We start from the raw sequence: 20997 nt of genomic DNA on the forward strand, positions 1-20997 counted from the left end.
GAAATATGACAACCCCCTTCCAAGCCCTCGGCAGCTAGTGGGGCATTGCTGAATACTGCTGTGGAGCTCAGAACAAAAAGAGCCTCTCTGGCTTCCAGCAGGAGGACTTCTGGGATGGATATAAGCTGATTTGAGGTGTTTTGGACAACCCTAATAAGAGAGGTGCTAAACCAGTGCTTCTGGTAAAGGATTGATGGCTGCAGGGGCTGTGGAGATTAGTTACAATTGGTAAATTCACTTAAAACGAGGTGAAAAGCCCACTGCAGTACTAAAACAGCCTTGAGCAGACTTCAACAATGCACAGCCCTGAAACGACTGCTATGTGCTCTGAAGTAAATTCTGTTTTTAAAGCTTTCCCTTGAATAAAATGGGAAGTTTTTCTAGAACCTGGACTTCTGTGTACTTTAACTGTAGTGCTCTGTGCTGTGAGCCGATAGTGATGTGAGTGTTGTGAAACTCGGCAGATCTACAGATGCACAGATGTCACTAGAGTGACAGTCAGTGTCCTGAAAAGGGGTAGGGACAGAAGAATAGTGTCAGGAGTCACTTAGTATTTTATTTTAATGTGCACTGTTTAGGTTGTGTGCTCTGACTTTAAGCCAAAGTATTTTGTGTTACGTGTAGTGTACTTACATAACTAAAATTCCAGTACCAGTATAATACCAGTACAGGTTGCATGTTTTGTAAATGGAACACGCATATTTGAAATAAAATAAAAATTAAAATAAAAACTGATCAGACGAGAGGTCTGATGACAACATTTTCTCCCCCTCAGTTCTCAGTAGATTAGACAGGAACCACCGGCACAGTTCATTCTGTGTGATGATGTGAGGAGAAAGCCCAGGCATTAGGTGGACACAGCGCCTGCAAGTGTCTGGTTTCGTTTCCATGGTAATTTGAGAATGTACAGTAAAAGTTAATAACCCTCCCTTAACTAGATCTTTTTGAGTTGCTTTTGAAAGCAAAACAGTGCTTGTGCAGGATTTGCAGGGAGCCTGACTTTTGAAACCAGCAGAAAGCCCAGTGCTTCCACTTATCTTTCATAAGTTCCTTTTTATCTTTGAACATGCAAACCACATTACTATTTTATTTGAATCTGATTCAATGTGTCTTTGTTTATGCTCTAATTTGGCTTCCCTTTTAGGGGTGCAATTCACTTTGGGGTAATATTGATCTACTTTTAAATCAGTAATACTTTGAATAGCAGAATTTGAACTTCTGTGAGCCTTTTCTGTCACCACAGTAGAGTAAATACTGCCTTGCCATTGCACTGTCAAGGATTTCTGCAGTATAACTTCCAGTTTTAAAGGTACTGACATGGAAAACAAGGATAGCTATGGATAAGCATTTTGATAGAGTTATTAGTGCAATATTTCAGAGTTAAAGCCATAAAGTTATATGTCTTTCATTTTGGAGAGGCAGAATGTGGATATTCATTAACACGTGTGTGTATATTGTGAAGTTGTGGTCATTTATTACAAAATAGCAGGGGTAGAATGCTGAGAACCTCAAAGTTGGTCTTGGCCCTGATCCATTGCAGCAGTTCTAAGTTTCTGGAGATCAGTCTTAGTGAAAAGAGAAGAGTATCTCTTTTCAAAGAGAGAATGCAGATTTTCAGCTGAAAGGGGTTAAAAGGGAAAAAAATGCGCTGAGAAGTAAGAGGAAGGTACTTGCATTCACCAGGGAGGCAAATTTTTGAAGGAGAAAGCATAATACAAGTGTTGTAACTTCATGGGTACTGATAACACTTTTTCTAGCATTTTTCTTTCGTCATTTTGTATCAGATTTCGGGCAGCTTGTTGTTCACCAGCACCCCCAGTTCATTCTCTGCAGAGCTACTTTCCAGCACGTCAGCTCCCAACCTGTTGCTGCTGCGTGGGGTTATTCTTCCCGAGGTGCAGGACCTTTTTGCCTTCGTTGAATTTCAGACAGTTCTCTTCTGCCCATCAAGAACGTCATGCTGTGAGATGTGAGAAAAACTCTGCTCTTAACAAAGATATAATTGCCTTATTTATACAGGTCAGGCGAGTGCCTTCACCCTTGGGCATTGAAAATCTGTTTCCAAAATTGGGATGATTTAATCCTGGGTTTAAATGATCGGAGTTTTGACACAAAAGGTGCCTGTGTGTGCATTTCGGTCAGTAGCTATACACATGTGATCCGGTAGAGGGAGGCAAACACATACACTTGGTAGCGTGCCACGATTTATCAGATTTAGCACGTTCATCTCCGTGTATTTAAGTGCTGATATTTGAAGTGCTTGTGAAAGTGTTAATTTTGGAGAAACAACTCTTTTACTCATCTAGCCATCAAAGGCTGTAGTGACAGTATTCCAGCCACCTCTTTTCTACAGTACATAAAAGCTTTTTGAAAGGCTTTTCTGTTGAGAGAAGCTAAGAATAGTGAATTAAAGTTATGAAGTCTGAGGGCAGCTAAAATATTCTCATGTTAGTTGCAGTAGTAGTTATTCTGCAGTGTTAGTGACAATAACTACTGATATTCAGACTGTTGTGTGTATGTGCATGAATTCATGTTTTCACACAAGTTGCTTTACGTGTCTGTAAAAGCCACAAAAGCTACAGCTCTTCTGCTTTTACAGTGAATTTTGATGTCAATTAAAAAAAAAAACAACACAAATTTTCATCCCTGAGATACCATCAAAAGGTATAGCAAAAAGTTGGATTTAACATGTAATGTGTTATTTGAAATATATACTAGTAGATCACCTTTTTTTTTTGCACTCAGTTGAGGCCTTCCAGCATGGATATTCTGCCATCTCTTCTTTTTAGTTTAGCTTTTTAGGTTACTTGTCTTTTTTTCCTGCCTTTTTAGTTGATTTAATTATGTTGGAGTTCCCGGATGGTCCAATAGTATATTTTATACCAATTCCCACTTTCAGTTCCCAAATTCGCAGCCTTCATTGCCTGTGATTGAGATTCTCCAGCAAAAATTGCTGTATTTTCTCCTTTCTAGGGGAAAAGCTGCTAAAAATCTTTACAGGAACTACTGTGCTGTACTTCCAAAGCATGGGATTGCAGGCAGTGAGCTGTGACCTTCCTGCTCCCCCTGTTTGTTTCTGCTCCTTTTGCATGTTGTCTCTCACATTTGCGATATTTGTCTTGCTGTTTCTTAATGATGAGTAGAAGAGTGTTTTTTAACTATTGTACTTACGTTTTTTGACTGTTGTACTGCATCTAATTTGTCACTTGTTTCTGTTTGAAAAGTTGTTGGTGCTGTTCAACCCAAACCCGATTTAGACATGTGACTACTACCACAATGTATTAATATAGATTGGAATAATTTTAATAAGTGTATTAGGTTCACATGGCAAGGTTTTGGTAGTGGGGTGCTGCAGGGCTGGCTTCTGTGAGAAGCTGCTGGAAGGAGCTGCTAGAAGCTCCTCCTGTTCCTAATGGAGCCAACACCAGCCGGCTCCAAGGTGGACCTGCTGCTGGCCAAGGCTGAGCCAAACGGTGCCATTGGTGGTGGCTCCATACTAGCATGTCTAAGAAGGGGTAAAGACTGCTGTGCAACAGCATCTGGGAGAGAGGAGTGAGAATGTGTGAGAGGGACAGCCCTGCAGACACCCAGGTCAGGGCAGAAGGAGGAGGGGGAGGCGCTCCAGGTGCCGGAGCTGAGGTTCCCCTGCAGCCCGTGGTGCAGCCCATGGGGAGGCAGCTGTGCCCCTGCAGCGCACAGAGATCCATGGGGAGCAGAGATCCACCTGCAGCCTGTGGAGGAGCCCATGCTGGAGCAGGTGGATGCACTTGAAGAAGGCTGTGACCCTGTGGGAGGCCCACACTGGAGCAGGCTCCTGGCAGAGAGAGGAGCCCACGCTGGAGGAGGTTTGCTGGCAGGACTTGTGACCCCATGGGGGGCTGGAGCAGCCTGTTCCTGAAGGACTGCACCCCGTGGAACGGACCCAGTTTGGAGAAGTTTGCAAAGGACTATCTCTTGTGGGTGCCACTGGAGCAGAGGAAGGGTGTGAGGAGGAAGGAACAGCAGGGACAATGTGTGATGAACTTACCACAACCCACATTCTCTGTCCCCCTTTGCTGCTGTGGGAGAGGAAGTAGAGAAAATTGTTGGTAAACTTAAGCCTGGGAAGAAAGGAGGCATGGGGAGAAGGTGTTCTAAGATTTGTTTTTATTTCACATTATCCGACTCAGATTTAGAATTATTTTCCCCAAGTCAAGTCTGTTCTACCCATGACAGTAACTTGTAAGTGGTTTCTTGCTGCCCTTATATCAATCTATGAGCCTTTTATCATATTTTCTCTCCATTGTCCAGCTGAGGAAGGAAGTGATAGAGCAGCTTTGGTGGCTACCTGTTGTCCACCCAGGGCTAACCTACCACAATAATCTGTATTATTTGCTAATAATAGAATCTATCTGTTTTTACTGAGTTCATACTGGTTTCAGTTTGTAATCTGTAGGATTTATTAGGATTTCAAAGGAATACCACTCCCATCTCTGCCCTGCTAGTTGTGCCACATTACAATAATACAAACCAGTATGAAGTGGGCTATTTATAAAGTCTCAAAGCACTGTGCCAGCAAACTTAAAATTAACAGAGAGCAACTAATTAACAATTATACAACTTGAAAAAAGTGCTAATTAAAAAGTTTTTAAGAGATGAATTTTCAATTGAAACACAAAATTAGCCAGAGACTAAGTGCCTGAAATAGAAATTTGGACTGATTAGCAGAAATGCAAAAAGCACTAGCTGTGTAAGAAATGAATTTTTAATTTTCTCTTCAGGTAAGTCTATGCCAGTCTTTAGGATATGAAGAAAATCTGCTGTTTTGGCTAGAAAGTGTAAATCAAACTATTTTTCAGTGCTGGTGTTTCAATGTTATACATGTTTATAGTGTGTAGAGTCACAGAAGTTGGAGATTTTGGCAGAGGAGCCATGACTCTCTGCCTCTCTCTGATGATTTCTGTGCTACTGAGTTCAAAACACCTGCCTCGTTCCAAGAACACAGTATGAGGTAAGAAACAAGAAGTTTTCTGGAAAACAGGAGTTGCCCAAAGGCATTCAAGTCTGGTAACTGGGGGAGCTTTGTATGTTTTGAGGGTTTTCTCCTCTTTGCCATTACATCCTGGTTTTCTAAGGAGTGTTGGGAATGGGAATCCGGTGGCTTCAGGAGTGGTTTAGGTACTACATTTTTACAAGACAAAGTGCTGTAGGTTCTACAAATGAAATAAAAGCAGCATTAAAAACTGATCTACCTGCAGGCTCTCTGAAAAGTTCTTCTGAAATTCCTTGGATTTATGCATTTTAGCTTCTCTGTGAGTATGTGTAGGATGATGGAGAAGGAATTAAGTTATTTTGATAGAGCAGAGTAACGTCTGCATATTAATTGAGCAGGTAAGTACTTTCATTAGCTGTGTTTGCATCTGAGTTAATGATGGGTGCTTTTGCTTTAAACATAAATCTTCGTCAGACCCTGTTTGTTGCCACCAAATATAGCTCTAGGATGACCTCGTTTCTGAAATGTAATTTTTTATAGTCTGCCTCTTTTCTGGAGACTATATTGTTTCAGTTGTGTACTTGGCAATTTAAGGGAAGTAATGAGACCCCCTGTGGAATGGGAAAGCTGAGTTCCACTGAGCATTAGACTAGAGATCTGGGTTCAGTGCTACCGAAATGAGTCATCACAGCAGGTAAGGTTGCATAAAAAAGGCACAGTTCACCACATAAAAAAAATAACGAGATCCCAATCCATTCCAGCTTTGAAATAACAGAACACATGAATAATCCTGAAGGCAGTCTCATGCCTTGTTCCTGGCTGTTCATATGCCATACTCCCAGCACCTTTTGAAATTCCTATGGCAGAACCATTTAATGTTGGCTCAATAAGCACTACGAGGGTTGACAATAATAAAGTTTGCTTAGCGGTATTCAAATGGATTGCATATTTTGTTTTTTGCTGTTTTGAATTGAAAGAGTTCGAAAGAGAATCTACACGTCACCCAAATGTTTTATTTCTGTGATGGGAGTTGACATTGTCATAAATCTGTGTGTTTTCAGATATCAGGTGTGATCTGTAGTCCTCAAAGCTTATTTGGAATATTTTCTGCCTCTAAAATTCGTAAGGATTTCACTGTGGATATGCATATGCTCATAACTTAATTCAAATAGGCATTAACAAATAAAGCCTTTGCGTGGATCTGTAAGATTTGGGTTTTTTTAGTTTATCCTATAATTAAAGACTGAACACTGTGCTTAAAACTCACTATATCTTTAAGAGTCAGCATTGTTTAATATATTTTCAGAACTGTGTAAATGGTAGTGGCATATAAAGTGAGCTTTTTTCATACTTGCCAATGGTTACTGTAAAAGATAGGTTATCCTGGGTATCCTCAGGATTAGAATTGCCAAAGTTTGGAGACGTAGATAGTTTCTAATTATAGGAGCATTGGAATGTGAGTGGTCTCTCACTAATGAGTCTCTTCAGCGCTGCAGCCTGTCCTATCAGAGAATGTAAAATCATATCAGCAAGTGCAATCTATGCTACTTACATTAACTAAGAATAGTGGAGATTGGCTCATGCCAAACATAAAAGCAGGGTGATTGCAGTGAAACTGTATTATAATGGTACAGTGAGTTTCATTAAGAGTCATTTTCACCATACAGCTGATTCAGAGCAAAAATGTCATTGAAGTACTTCAGTGCAATGTGCCTTTGCTCACCCTTACGAGTGCCATGCATTGATGAACAGAAATGATGATAAAAGTAGCATTTTCTTTGCAGCCACTTAAGGCTGCTTTCCCAAAGTGTACAAACAAGATATGTATTTCATAAAGAGGACCAGCAACTGGTGTATGTTGACTGATTATTTAACTTTGCTCTGTTATTTTAAAAGCTTAAATCACGTGAATCTTAAACAGATTTACAGTTGGGCCATTATTTTCTTAGGAAAAATCATGACCTTATTGTTTAGCAATGTCTGAGGCTTTTGGGATGGTTATGGTCAGTTGTTGAATTTCTTCTTTATTTTTTTCTTTTTTTTTTTTAAGCTCCATCAGTTGAAGTATTTGGAAGACTTATGGAGTATATAGATAGTATATCATGGTTTAAATGGATTGTGTGCAGTTCCATCTTCAGCTGCTGTGACCTCATTTCTTCCACTGGAAGATAACTTTACAGCTAGCTGGTTGCTGCAGCAGTGCATTTGGCAGTTCTTTCTTTATATTTCTTCTGTAGTTTATCATGAAAAACCAAATGATCCGGCAGAGAGGTTAACCCTGCGTATAAAGAATCTATAGGAGAAAAGAGAATACACGAAATCAGTAACAAAATAACTTCTTGTTTTTAAAGGAGTGACCATCCATCATCATGTCAAGCCAAGTATATTTAATAAACATAAGAGTTTGAAAAAAATCACCAAGTACTGCTGCCTATAAGAGCAGATGTAAGATCACCTTAATCATTAGCTCCCTGAGAACCACCTACATGCTTGGTTGAAGCTCCAGTCTCTCAGCAGTGAGGTTATAATCCATAGATTTAGAGTTAGCGTGTTTCAGACAGTAACTGCCTCCAGGCACACATTCAAAAATACAGATTGTCTGAAGTGAGGAGTAGTTCTCTCAGAAGTACTAATTCTGATGGATAGCCTGTTGTCAGGTAAAATGGTCACTTTTGACAAACAAGCCTGGTTTTTGTTTAGATGATGATGATGATGTGGATCATGGTGGATATAAAGAATTGGGGTAAAGCTCTGAAAATCAAGGATTTAAAATTCTCCTGACCTGGGAGAGAGATGACAAAAAGTAGGACTGGGCTTTTTAGCACACGACTGGTTTAGAAATGAAGCCTAGGAGGACTCTTGCAGTTATATACATAGAAGTGATTTTTCTATTATGTAGCTGAAATTATTGAAATAATTGGAAACGGTTTAAAGCTTCTAAAGGGAAATGCTCAGGGATTTTTTCCTCTCCTTGCTTTAACTTCGTTTAAAATATATTTTCCCTGAAGCATTAGTATTTCTTGGGCTTTTTACTGTTTAGTCAGGTCTGTTAGCATTCACTTTCTACTGCCTCTTGGAAAATTGTTTTCCTATCACTTCAGTTAACTCATTTGAACAATAATTCAATGCCTTAATACAATGAAAGGTGAGCTTTCCAATAATTCCGGGGCACCTGTGCTGTTTTCTTATTTTATGGACTAAATTGTAGCAAAAATGCAAAAAGGTCATCTAATTTCAGCACATGTGTTGGGGTGGAGGGAGGGTAAATACGGTGAAGACTTGCTGGCTATTGCCATGTGGTCACAAAAATGTTAAAGCAGACAACTGTCTGTGAATGGGACCAAGAGGAAGAAATAAGAGAGGGGAGGGCACAAGGAAGAGGACATTGTGAATAGGTGTGTTGTAATAAGGTACCCCTCCAGAGTGTCGCTTCTAAAAATTAGGTATCGTGAAATCTGATTTATTCCTAAAGAAAATGGAAAGTCTGGTCACGAGGGTTTTCTGGAGACCCAAGGATAAATCCTGGAGAGGGAACTGTAGCTGTTCCTTATGGAACCTTCTCCCACCTTGCAGCAGGTGGTGGAACAATGGGCTCCTTCCTGAGCAGGGCTGAAAGACATTGCTTCATAGCTGGGAAAAGAAGGCTGGAAATTTTAAAAAGTAGGTGGAATCAAACACGAGGCAGCTGCATCAGCGATATTGCACTAGCAGTGGGTTATTCTGTGCCTTGCTGTTTATTTGAAATGCTCTACTGGACAATCATCAGTGTGCTGACACCTGCAGCACATTCTGCTCCTTGGCTCTTGACAAAGTTCAAAATATGAATACTAAACCACAAGCTAAACAAATCCAAGCTAACAAGGCTGTGGATAAATGTGATTTTAAAGCCTTGGCTAAGGACTTTTTTTTTTTCTTCCCCTTTATAGCCCACAAGAAAGTTGTCTAAAATAATTTTTGGCCCTATTATAGCAAAATTAGCTTCATCCTTGGAAGGCTGGCTGGATTCTCATCCCCCTGATGCTGTGGCAATGATAATACTTCCTTTGGTGCCAATGCCATTGCTGTGGATGAGGTTAGTTAAAGTATCATCAAAGCTTGATCATGTACAATTAATTGCTATATATGAAATAGTTAATGGATGGCATCCTGTCATTCTTTTGTTGAAATTACAGGACTCATATCTATAAAATACCTTGTGCTCAGAGCACATATTCCAACTTTAAACCAGATGTATGAGCCTTTTAGTAAATAAATGCTTTTTGTGTTAAGCTGCATCCATCCCACTGACATTTTTGAAGCTGCGTAATGTGGCAAATCATATCCAACATAAACAGATGAAATGCATCATAAATGAAACAGGATGCATCTGGGAAATGGTGCAATGAAAGGAAATGTATGATTTCAGCAGATTGGGTGCTTCTAATTAGCCACGAATAGTTCATTTTCATGGGGGAGTATATATCCACGTAATTAAATGTGTAGTGCTTTCTTGATAGTCCACGGTCGGCGCTCTTTTTTTTTTATTGCCAGCAGGTGTCCCTCTCGATTGTCGCAAAGCGCTGCAGTTGGAAGCTCGGCTCTCTGATCGATGGCCCGTGCGGAGGGCGGGCAGCTGGGAAGTGCCTCATTCTGTGGCTGGTTCCAAACGAACTGGGATTCTTCGCTGTGGGGCTTTGGACACAGACAGCTGGAAATGTATCGGGTTAATGGTATCCGAGAGTGAATATGCACAAATGTCATCCCAATGCGTGTCAGTTCCATAAAATGTAATAATGGAATGATGCGCTCCAGGAAAGACAATTTGAAAAATGCCTCGTTTGATTTTTTTTTTTTTTCTGGCGAAGATTGCTACAGAAAAGTGTGGGGGCTCAGACCAAGCTTGAATAATGTAGCAGAAAGAAAATCTTGTACCTTGAGCTTAGAAAAACCATCTTTTGTACAATCACGGCATTATTCAAGTGCCGTTTTAGATCCTATTCCCCAATTCATATTCTGAGCTGCAGTAAGAAAGTGATCCAAGTAGGGGTGGCAAATAGATGGTATAACCTTTTATAATTTTGACCTTTCCCAATACAGAACTAATTTTTTTGGATGAGAAGGTGGAATTTGAGTAATTTCAGTGGACAGAATGGGAAAGCCTTACGGGGGGGTGGCTGCTACTGTAAAGAACACACTGGTGGAATTTTTGGGAGAGAAAACTGAATGTTGCTGAGATGCTGAAAAGATGAAAGCAAGGCTTAAGTTGTCTTTTATCAGTAGAGGAACAGGTCAAAGATGTCATGTGGTTGATATTCCAGCTGCGGTGTCAGGTGGCAGAAATTTTGACATGCTGAAAAGGATGAAGAGGGAAAAGTCACAGTGGAAGCTCACTTGTTATGGAATAGAGTTTGGCAAGTAAATGTGGAAATTAATTAATTAGTATATGTTGCAGAAGAAGTGGTCTGAAAATAAAGATTAGAACAGACAAGCGCTCACTGGGGACTTTCTCCTTATTATCAGAGCCTGGTGCTTCAGCCTGCTTCTGAGATAAAGGTTCACAAGAAGGATAAGAAACTTTGGAAGTAGAAGGGGTTAGTGAATAGTGAAAACAGAGTAATGGAAAGGTTCCAGTTTTGCCGTGTCAAATGTAAATGGGGGTGGTGTGTCCAAGCAAGCGTGCCCAGCATTAGCAGGCTCTTAAAAATACATGTCACTGAAATGCAAATGCATTTTGCACACAGCTCACTCAATAATGATCGAGATGGGGGTGCGGTGAGGGCAGAGATTAACTTGTCTAACAGTCGAGCCAAGTAATTTTCCCCAGTGAATGCTCTTCAGGTGCAACCTGAGTGAAGTGCTGGAGTGGAGGATCTCATCTGCTACCTGACATCAATGTTTAGCAGGATTTTTTATTTTAGAATACACACTTATGGAAAATCAGTTAGAAATGAAGTCTGATAGAATCCCTAAAGAAACCTGCTGTGTATTTTTAAAGTGTTGTTTAATACAAACCCCTTAGGGAACTGTGACTCATCTCCAGAAGGATAGATACTTCAGAAATGCACTGCTAGAAATAAATTCTTTTATTGTGTTTTGTATTACTTTTCAAGTTCTTTTAGTTTCTTTTATGAAAAGCTATTTCTCTTTCACTGTGAGAGTGTTTCTGAGGGAAATATGTGTCTGATATCAACAGATTCCACAGAAGGGTTGTTTCAGGGATATGTATAGTTTCTGAGGGCACAACTTCCATTATAGGGAAAATGAGAGTTCTCCTTTTTTAATGAACCACACAATGTAAGAACAAAGAGGCCCTTGATAAGAAGTGGGAAGAGAGTCTTATTTCCAAGCCTGTACGCAGCATTTTTATGAGTGTAGAATTCTAGATATACAGAAGGAAGAAATATCCTGGATGGCAAATTACCTTTTAAATGAATGTCCATTTTTTTTAGCTGGCTTTGAAAATGTCAGTCAAGGAGTTTTTCTTACAAATCTAACCTTTAAGCTGCTGCCCTGCTGCATCCTGTTGCTCTGCATATACCTGGAAACAGTGGATCATCTCTCTCTAAACACAAATTAATTTGTTGGAAGCTCTGTTTCTGCACAGCTGGTCAGACCTTATTCCACTTGTGTATATATCTATATATAGTGAATATTGCATCAAATAATGACTGTGGGTTTTGCTGATAGGAAAGGATAAATAATTGCCAATAAATAGTTTGGTTAAATTGCTGATCATGACATTAACACTGATTTACTGAATTAGCATGCTTTACTGGGAAGTACTGCAGGGAGAAACTTCTTGCTTTAACCATATACTATGGAATACAGGTCATTTGGCTTTAAGTGTTAATCTGTCTCTGGAATTAGGGCAAGAGAATAAGGACACTTCAGTCGTAATATCCCTGTTTTGTCAACCTGGTCCCCATCTCATAGTGTTTTTTACTGAATAGAAGTAATGTATGTAGATCAGCACATGTTCATTACTCCTCTGGATTTTAAGACATGGCAAGTGATGTCTGGGTTTTAAAAGATGGGTGGTCAATTAATTTATGACTGTCAACAGCACTGCAGTTTGCAAAGATGGAGAAAATATTAATCAAATAATGCTCAGAATCTCTGCTGGTCGTGTCTAATTGGCAAAAGGATTTATTTTTGCATTTCTCTAGTGCTGCACAACAGGTAAACCACATAAATCTTTTGTTTCATCTTGTGATGTATTCGGTGTTGAATGGAGGGGAAGGTGTGGTCTGATGTGTGCACTTGTTGCTCCATGCACCCTGCTCTGAGCTGGCTGTAGGACTAGGTGGCCTCTGGTGTTCTCATCCCACCTAAATTGTTCTGTGAGTGTTTTCTATGATAAAAAACAACTTTCTGTGCCATTTCTAGTGACGACAACTGTGCAAACATGTTATGCAACATTAACGGTCCTTTGCTACTTCTTTGGTTAAAAAATTAGACTTCAAACCCCAACTTAGATGATCAGTCCAACTATTCTATTGCATTTGAAGTGAATGGGAATACTGTTATTGGTAGCAAAAAGGTTTAGGTCAGACTTGCTACACATAAATGTTGAATTACTGAAACATGGTAAAATTATCTTAATTTTTATGTGATTGCACTCTTTAAAAATATGTCCTTTACTAAAACTACCTTTTTCTAGGGGAAAAAATGTGCTGGAAAATAGTATAAAACCCACATTTCCTGTGAAATGTCTAATAAAATCAGCTTTACAAGCTACTTAAATGGTTTAAGTAATTTATGCTGATTGATACTAGAAATCAGTATGTTTTTCACTCTAGGAGATTTTGGTTTTGTTTTATATTTCATTTATGAAGTTAAAGTAGATATGCATCTGGGTATAGACACTTTCTTTTATGTTATATTTAAGACCACAATATATTTTTTTGTTTCAGCATTGCAGAAGAATATGAAGTTAAAATGAGCCTCATTTAGAAAGCGTAGTAATATTATTTATATAGTGTCATTAGAAAGATAGGGGTGATTTTTGTAATGTTTTGTCAAATCTTATATGTAGTATCTAAAATTTACTTTTGAATTATTTGATAATATAAAGGATACTAGGATACTAGGATTCTAGGATACTAGAAACATGATACAAAACAAGACCCAAGAAATTCTAAACTAAGTATGCCATTATTCAAGGTTTCATTCGCATTAAGATGTGTCAAAGTGACTATTATTTCTTTGACCTTCATTGTTCTGTGTTCTATTACTAATATGTTATTTTAATATGATTTTTATCAGTATATATGAACTTCATGTGATAAAAAATTCCACTAACTGTTGCCTTAAAACTTTTGCAAAATTTAATAAGTGTACACGACAGTCACAGTTTATCCTGGTTTGTAATAATTCGTCTGAACTTTCTTTGTCATTTTAGGCTAAAATAACCAAAGCTCCTTGTTATAAAGATTTTTTTTAAAGTGACTATGAAAATTGATTTGATAATTGAAAAAAATATTGAAATAAACACAATTGCACACGGTGTTTGAATGTGCAATTAATACAATACTTAGAATTTACAGATATTATGAAGATCAAAGCAAACAGGCTGGTTATTTCTGTCGTTATAATTAGATACACTTCAGGGAAATGTATTTTGAGGTTGTGGCTTCTCATATGAAAGAACCATAGCACTTGAAATGAAGTCTTTCCAGGAAAAAAGAAGTCAGCTGTGTTTTTCTTTCTGGAAACACCCAGTCCACAGCAAGTCACATATGTGTTTGAAAACATTAAAGGAAAGCTGAAGAAGCAGTAGGAGCTGTGTGGTTTGAAGGCATGTGGATGGGAGAGGGTCCTGTTTGCTTGATCTGTTCCTTCAGGCAGAGACTGGATGAGAAAGAGCTGCCCAGGATAAGAAAGAAGCAGTTTTGCTTTTTAAGACAGCAGTAAGATACAGGAATAGCCTTGCAAGACGGGAATTTTGATTCAGAGTTGGAGCACATAGTTCAGCTTTATTGGAAGATGCTCCCAAACATCTAGAGATGCACAGGGGTTCTTTTTTCTCCTACACCACTGCTGGGCTGTTTGAGGCTTCTTGGACCAGTTCTGCTGCAGTTGCACTTTATCACAGCAAAATTTTACTTCTGTTGTGCTTGGGAGTAGTACTATGCTTAGAGATGACTTTGAACCTTCAGGTACAACCAATACAAGTTTCTGTCTCTATTCCTTCAGTTAGTTTGTAGTACCTGTGCTGACTCCCAGGTTATTGCTAGAGACATTTTTTGAGAATTTTTAATGTCAGGAACCATTTGTCCTCTTATTTATTTTTTTTTTAAACTGCAATTAGCATCAAATGAGCCAATTGAATTCAGCAGCACAAAGCATGGAGGAAACCTAATGCTGCTCTGTTTTGATGTGACATAGGCATATTTCATTTGAAAATCAATTGTTAAAACGTGTTAAATTTTCAAGAGCAGAGCCAAGGCCCATCCCTCTCACAATGCAGTTACCTTGGCTTCCTGCCTGGCTAGAGCTGGAATCTATAGTCATTTCACAGTACACCAAGTTACTAAATCAGAATTTAACCTAATAGTAATTTACAGGAAACAAAAGCAAAGGATGGGATGGCATCAGCTACCAGTTCGTATCTGAAAAACACTATTTGTAAATCTGCAGAAAAAGATAACAAATATGAAAGAGACAAAATTCCTGCCCTGTGCTACATGTTCTGCCTTTCACTCTACTGCAGCCTTTGCACATGCTTTTGTTGCAGCTGAATGGAAATAATGTCCGTCAAAATACAGAATACAGCCACTGTCATCCAAGATCCTCCTTTCCTTCAAGCATAGCTCGTTTCTTCCTGTGGAGAACTGAGGTCCAATTGACATCCTGAGGGTTATTATATCCACTGCCCTGTGGACCACAGTTGCCTTTTGTGAGTTCTGCTGGGCTGTGACCTCCAGGGTCACAGGGTCCTTGCACGTCTGTAGTGGGTCCATCTGGTAGCATTGGGGGGCTGTGATGCTGCCCAAGGGTTGGGAATGAACCACAACCTTTTTTGGTCTGACTTCCTTCCCAAACAGCATTTCTAGACTCATTGGGATCTGAGATCACTCCAATTTTGTGAGGATCACCTTGGATTAGGGAGGATGCCTGCCTGCCTTTACCAGTTCATTTATTTAATGCAGTTGGATGACATTTTACAACAAAAGCTTGAAAAAGAATTTTGGGAGGTTTAGTTGTGTAAACACTAAAGAAGATATTCTCTCCAGTGAAAGATTTGCCAGACAATTGGATATCTTCTGTGTAGGCTTGAGGCTGTAACCAGAGTTTTGCATGGTTACAGTGTTTTTAACCAGCATTTCTTGTTCTAATGTTTAACTTATTCTCTGCTTTTGAGAACTTACTGTGTTTTTTCTTTAATCAGGATTTCCATAAATTATTTCTAGATTATACTCCTGTACTGTAAGAGGTTTCCTCAGGTTTGTATATTAATTTATAAGATGCCTCCCACTGAGAGTGTTTCCTGCAGAATCAGGAATCTTTTTTCTTAATAAAAGAGAGAGAGACTAAAGACTTTAAATGAAGCTCTGATGAAAGGAGAGCTATAAAATAAGGATTATTTTAAAGAGAAGTATTATTTCACCTGTCTTCTGCTACCAAAATGCTCAGTGCCTGATTTCCAAAACAGAGGGAGCTCACGATCTCTAGTACTTCATGACAACTGCAGGTCCCAAAAGATCAATAATAAACAAACATTTATAGTCAAATCTGACAGTTTCATTTTTAGAAGGAACTCTTTGAGTGTAGAGAATGAATCTCTGCTGTTTAATTTCATGTTTATTGTCTGACTGCCTGTCTCCCTTTGCTTTAGTGATGCCAAGGACAGTGAGGTTTACTGATATTCTTGTGTTTTCCCCTGCTTCTTAATGCTTTTAAAATAGCAAAATACAGAAGGTTGGGCACTGGGCTGTGTTACAGATGTGTTCCTTGTTACTGTCAGGTTTATCTTCATTAGCATAAACACAGGTGACACAGGGTGAAGAATGGCACTTGCAATTTATAATTTCCACTGTTGAGAACACAAAATTCTAAGGGTGGGTGTGAGCCTTTCTTTGTGGAGGTTTACCAAACTGGTGGCTTTTCTTGCAGTGTTCCCAGTAGCTGCTGTAGCAGATATTTATTGCATGGAAGCTCCTTCCATCTCAGGGCATTGAACTAGGAGAGGACTCTGTAGTTACCTTATGGACTGGTGCCAGTGTCACAGTTTATTTGAATTGTGATGGTAAAAGGTTGACTTGTAATGGTGCCCAGTCTTCTTTAAGAGTCCCCCTGCAGATCAGGTTTTGCTGCAGGCTTTGATAATGATAAAGGAGAGAAGTCTCCTTACACCTTTTCCTTCTTCATTTGCTAATTTGTCTGTTCACATTGGCAGTTCTTGTTTTTTCACTGTCCAGCACACCTTGACTTTGATATCATAGTATTTATTATTGATAAGTACAACACCACGTTCAAGAATATAATGTGTATGAATCAGATGAATTTTTAACTTCTGTTTAAAGATCCTGTTTAATTTCCTCTCAGATATGCAAACATTTCAAGGCATTTAGTATTATGTGCTATTAAAAATTCCAGGGAACAGAGTTACTGTCATCCATTCCACATTTATCTAAAAACAAGCGAATTCTTAAAAAAATATGAGATAGATATTTTTTGGAACATAAATTTAGTAAAGAATGGACTGTTGCAATACTGATACTGTAGCTCTAGATGTGCAGTTGTTAGAACTTTATCAAAATGTACAATTTATATGGGTTCTTTCTGTTTAATAGAGATAATAAATTATTAACTTCGAAGCAGGTCTCTTGTGAATTAAAAGATGAAACAGCAATTTTATTTGGTGACAAAATTAGTTACTTAAACCAGCTATGAACACGTTTCTATGACTTTAGCTGTTTGAAGCCATTACTAGAAAAGTGTTCTTCATTTTAATGACCCAAGATATTAATGGTCTTTCTGGGCATGTATTGCACTCATATATATATTAAGAGCTACATTTGAATATGGAGATTGGAGCCCATACTGTTTGCATAGCCTAAAGGATATATGATAAATGTTGCTCTGTGTATAAATGACCCAGGGGAATAATGATTGTCTATGAAGACTTTCAATTTTAGAATCCAGCCTCTTCACTGATACTATGGTGAATAATGCTTTAGAAATGCTTAAAATAGAGTCAAGAGCTGAAGATTATTTTCTTTCCAGTTGTCTATATGAAATGATTTGTGAGTCACCCTTGCTGTCATGCAATCATAGTCACTTAGACCCCAGTAATCAGTAATTATTGCACCTCTTCTAGCAGGTACCATCTAGAAAACCCAAGGATAATGGGATTTATACTGTTTTATTACCTAGACTTTTCGCTCATTTCTGAAGCACACCGATAGAGTTGTACCAAAAAGTGGGATGAAATGCCATTTACTTTACTGGAGGCAGGATTTGAACCTTGGATTTTAAGGAAGGTATTATATATTATTTATATAAGCATTGGTTTTGTTCAGCTTCTGCTATCAACTCCTCTTTGTACTGCTTCATTTGTAATTCATATTCGTGTCTTATAATGTTAAGCGTAGAAAGTATTAAAAGACATTTCAAAAGGCAACAGCAGAGGACAATGAAACAATTAGCAGACAGTTGGTGGCAGAAGCAATGCAGAAAGTGGAATAGTCATCCCAGGTATCTTTGAAAAGATCAGAAAATTCTCTCATCCTTTCAGGCTGATATTTATAGACTTTGCCTCTTGACTTAGTGCACAGGTTACTGTGGGGTTTTTCTTCCTTTTTTCAGTTCATCTGAAAACTTTTTTTTTCCCACGAGAGAATAAAGTTCAAGTAAAACATGACTTTGTACTTGACCCTTTCACTACAGAGAATTAACAGGTTTGGTGGATTCCTGGTATTCTCCCTGGGAGATGAGCCTAGGTCACATGTAGCTGTGTTTGCAGTGAGCCTTTGAATCTGCTGGACGAGAAGGTCCATGAAATTTTAGAAATGACAGAATGGCTGAGTCCAGGACAATGCCTTCAAAACCTTTTTTTTTTTTTGTCCTAGGTACATTCATAATGATGTTTGCAATTAGTTTGTGATAGGGGAGCATAGAAGTGGCTTGAACAGGACGTCAAATCCAAAAATACGTTGCACTGAAAACAGAGTTAATTAATTTTATTGAATATTGATTTAGAAACTTTCATTCTGATTCCTCAGTTATTAAATTTTTCGGTCAAGATGGTCAGAAAAGAAGAGGTGCAGGTGTAGCAAACCTTTCCTAAAAACCCCTTTGTCCTAGTGATTATCACTTGTGTGACAATTATTACTTTATTACACATACTCTACCACGACTTATTTTTTCTGTTGTGTTAGAGATCACTGCTCTGCACCAGAATAATTTTATGTATTTCACATAATTTATTCCTACCCCAGCACATTATTAATAATTATCATAATCTGCATTACAGTAATGCCAAGAATTATCAGTCGTGGGCCAGAAAGCTGTTGTGCTCAGTGCTGTTAAAACACATCATGAAAGCAGTTCCAGGCAAGATGAGGTTTTCATGTAAAATCATCGTGGTTGAATGGATAATAGGTAGAACTGGGAGCCAGTAATTCTTGTTTTCTAATTCTGCTTCTGCCACTGATTCACTGTGTGGTTGGTGCCAGCGGAGCTGCTGCTGAGCCAGACACAAGTTTGCAGATGTCTGCATGTGTCTGTTTTCCTTGACATAAAATGGGATTAATTCCCTGCCATGTTTGAATGGAGAAGAGGAGCAGATAATGCATTATATGTATAAAATAGATTTGCTGTGTAGGAAGAGAGAATGATGCAGAAATTTGGGCTGGAGGTTCAAGGAAGGGGTCACAGACTCATCAGTCAGGACCCTGAGGGTTTTTTCCACAGAGCTGCTGCCCAGCTAGACAGTCCTCACCCTGAAGGGATTCACAGGGTTGGTCCAGCCCACATTCAGGGCTTTGCATCTGTCTTTTTTGGACTTTGTGAAATTTTTGATGGTTTTCCCTCCAGCTTTTTGAGTTCCCTGTGAATGGTTGTCCTGCCTTCCAACACCCCACTCTTTGGTGTCATGTGCAATCCTGTAGAGAGCACAGTCCATCCTGCTGACCACCTGTGAAAGCCCAGCTCCTCTCTCAGCGTGGGTAAGGCTCTTTTTCCAGCAGTTATGAAGACATGTTGCTCCAAACACTTAGAAATTATGAAAACTAATGAAAACCCCACGCACATTTATACAGATTCCACATGTGCATTGTTTTTATTCCAGCATTTTGGAGTTGGCAGGTCTAACTGAAGGATGGGAGGCAGCCCAAGCCCACAGGTTTGGATTGGAGCTGGGCTGCAGCATTTGCATGTAGGCATCTAGTCTGTTTAAAGGCATCTTTTGTCGGTTTTAAAGCTGACAGTACTCTGAAAGAAGTCAAATGACAGTAAAACCTGTTTTACCTCTCTGTCACCAGAGCTCGAGGGGTACAAAATGATCCCACAGGGCATATTTCGTGTAAGAAATACAGCTACCAGCCATAGCACTGTGGGGTGCCTGATGGTTTGCACTGCCCACAGGCTGGTACAGTTTGTGTCTGCAAGAGAGGAAGGATGATTTCAGAGAGAGAGCACCTTGCTAACAGCCTGTCTACACCAGTCCAAAGGTGATTTATCCAGGGTTACAGAGTGAAAAGCAGCAGAACTCTCCATGGTAGCACTTTGCTGTTAGCCGTGCTAAAATAAAGTAAAAGCTTGATTTGAACCAACAAAAGACAAGGAAATGCACAGTCATATATAACATGCCTGATCCTCCCTCCTTCCTTTGTGTTTAAATGTGTCTTTTAAAATGTGTTTGAGGGGGAGAAGAGGGACGTTGTGAGGGTTCCTGTCTGCACACAATAGGGAGATTTAGAAATCAGGTTGCTGCCTTAACTCTACCAGTTTAAGCCAAAGCCACAGGGATATTATTTTTGACACTGCACAGTGGATTATAACTTCAGTTCCCATTACCTCTAATGGGATCCTTGCTTGCAATCTGCCACTGCTACAGCCATGAAAATTTGTCCCTTAATGCTATTTTGCTCTTCCAGGTTTTTGTGTTTAATTATATTATATAAAAATTTGTTGCAGCATCTACACGATTCCTTTAGGAGTGCACTTGAAATGCTTATGAATTTTTATAAACACAAGCTGTGTATCACTTTAAGTCTCTCATTGCTTTTGTAAACTATTCTGCCTTAATACAGCATCATTTTTCCTCCCTTGCTGGGTGAGCACTATCTTTTACAGTGTGGCCATTTTGAAAAGCACAAGGATACTAATGCTGAGAAGCCCAAACCTCTTGTTATTGCATTGATGACTTGTAAGAAAAAACACTCAGATGTTACAGCTGCCTCCCACTTGACTCAAATGCTAAAAAAAAAACAAACACGAGACACTAGTAGGTAGAAAGTTTATCTTTAGTGGTGAAATGCATTATAATTGTATAGAATTATTGACATGAGAAGACAGATCTATTGCCATTTTCATGGACGTACATTCAAACTTGTACCCAAATTAGTTTACACTTTGCTGGTTTTTTTTTCTCAGACATACAAGTACAGTTAACTGATCTGCAAAATGCTGCAGGTATGAGATATATCTAAAAATTACTGTGCCCGAATTATTCACCAAACTGTGTCCTTATGCAGGCTGCCATCAGCTCTACAGCCCTGCAAAGCTAATTTCTCAGAGAGATAAAAAATGAGCATGATGGCTGTTGCTCTGTTTTCCTCCTTCAACTTTATTTTATAACCTTCTCTCTCTCTCCCTACGTATGTATATATTTGGTGTAGAAAGAGATTTGTACGTCTGGAGGAAAAAAAACCCCAAGATTTATTACGCTCCTTTTAATTTGCTTTGGAGGCATTGCTTACTGGGGACACAGTGTGTACTGAACAGAACGTTCTAATTAAGAACCAGAAGGCAAATCAACCCAGTTACTTGAGACTTTGCCACAGATGCATTAATTGTTTACACATTACTTTTTTTTTTTT

The sequence above is a fragment of the Chiroxiphia lanceolata genome, chromosome 6 (assembly GCF_009829145.1).
Source record: "Chiroxiphia lanceolata isolate bChiLan1 chromosome 6, bChiLan1.pri, whole genome shotgun sequence".
NCBI lineage: Eukaryota > Metazoa > Chordata > Aves > Passeriformes > Pipridae > Chiroxiphia > Chiroxiphia lanceolata.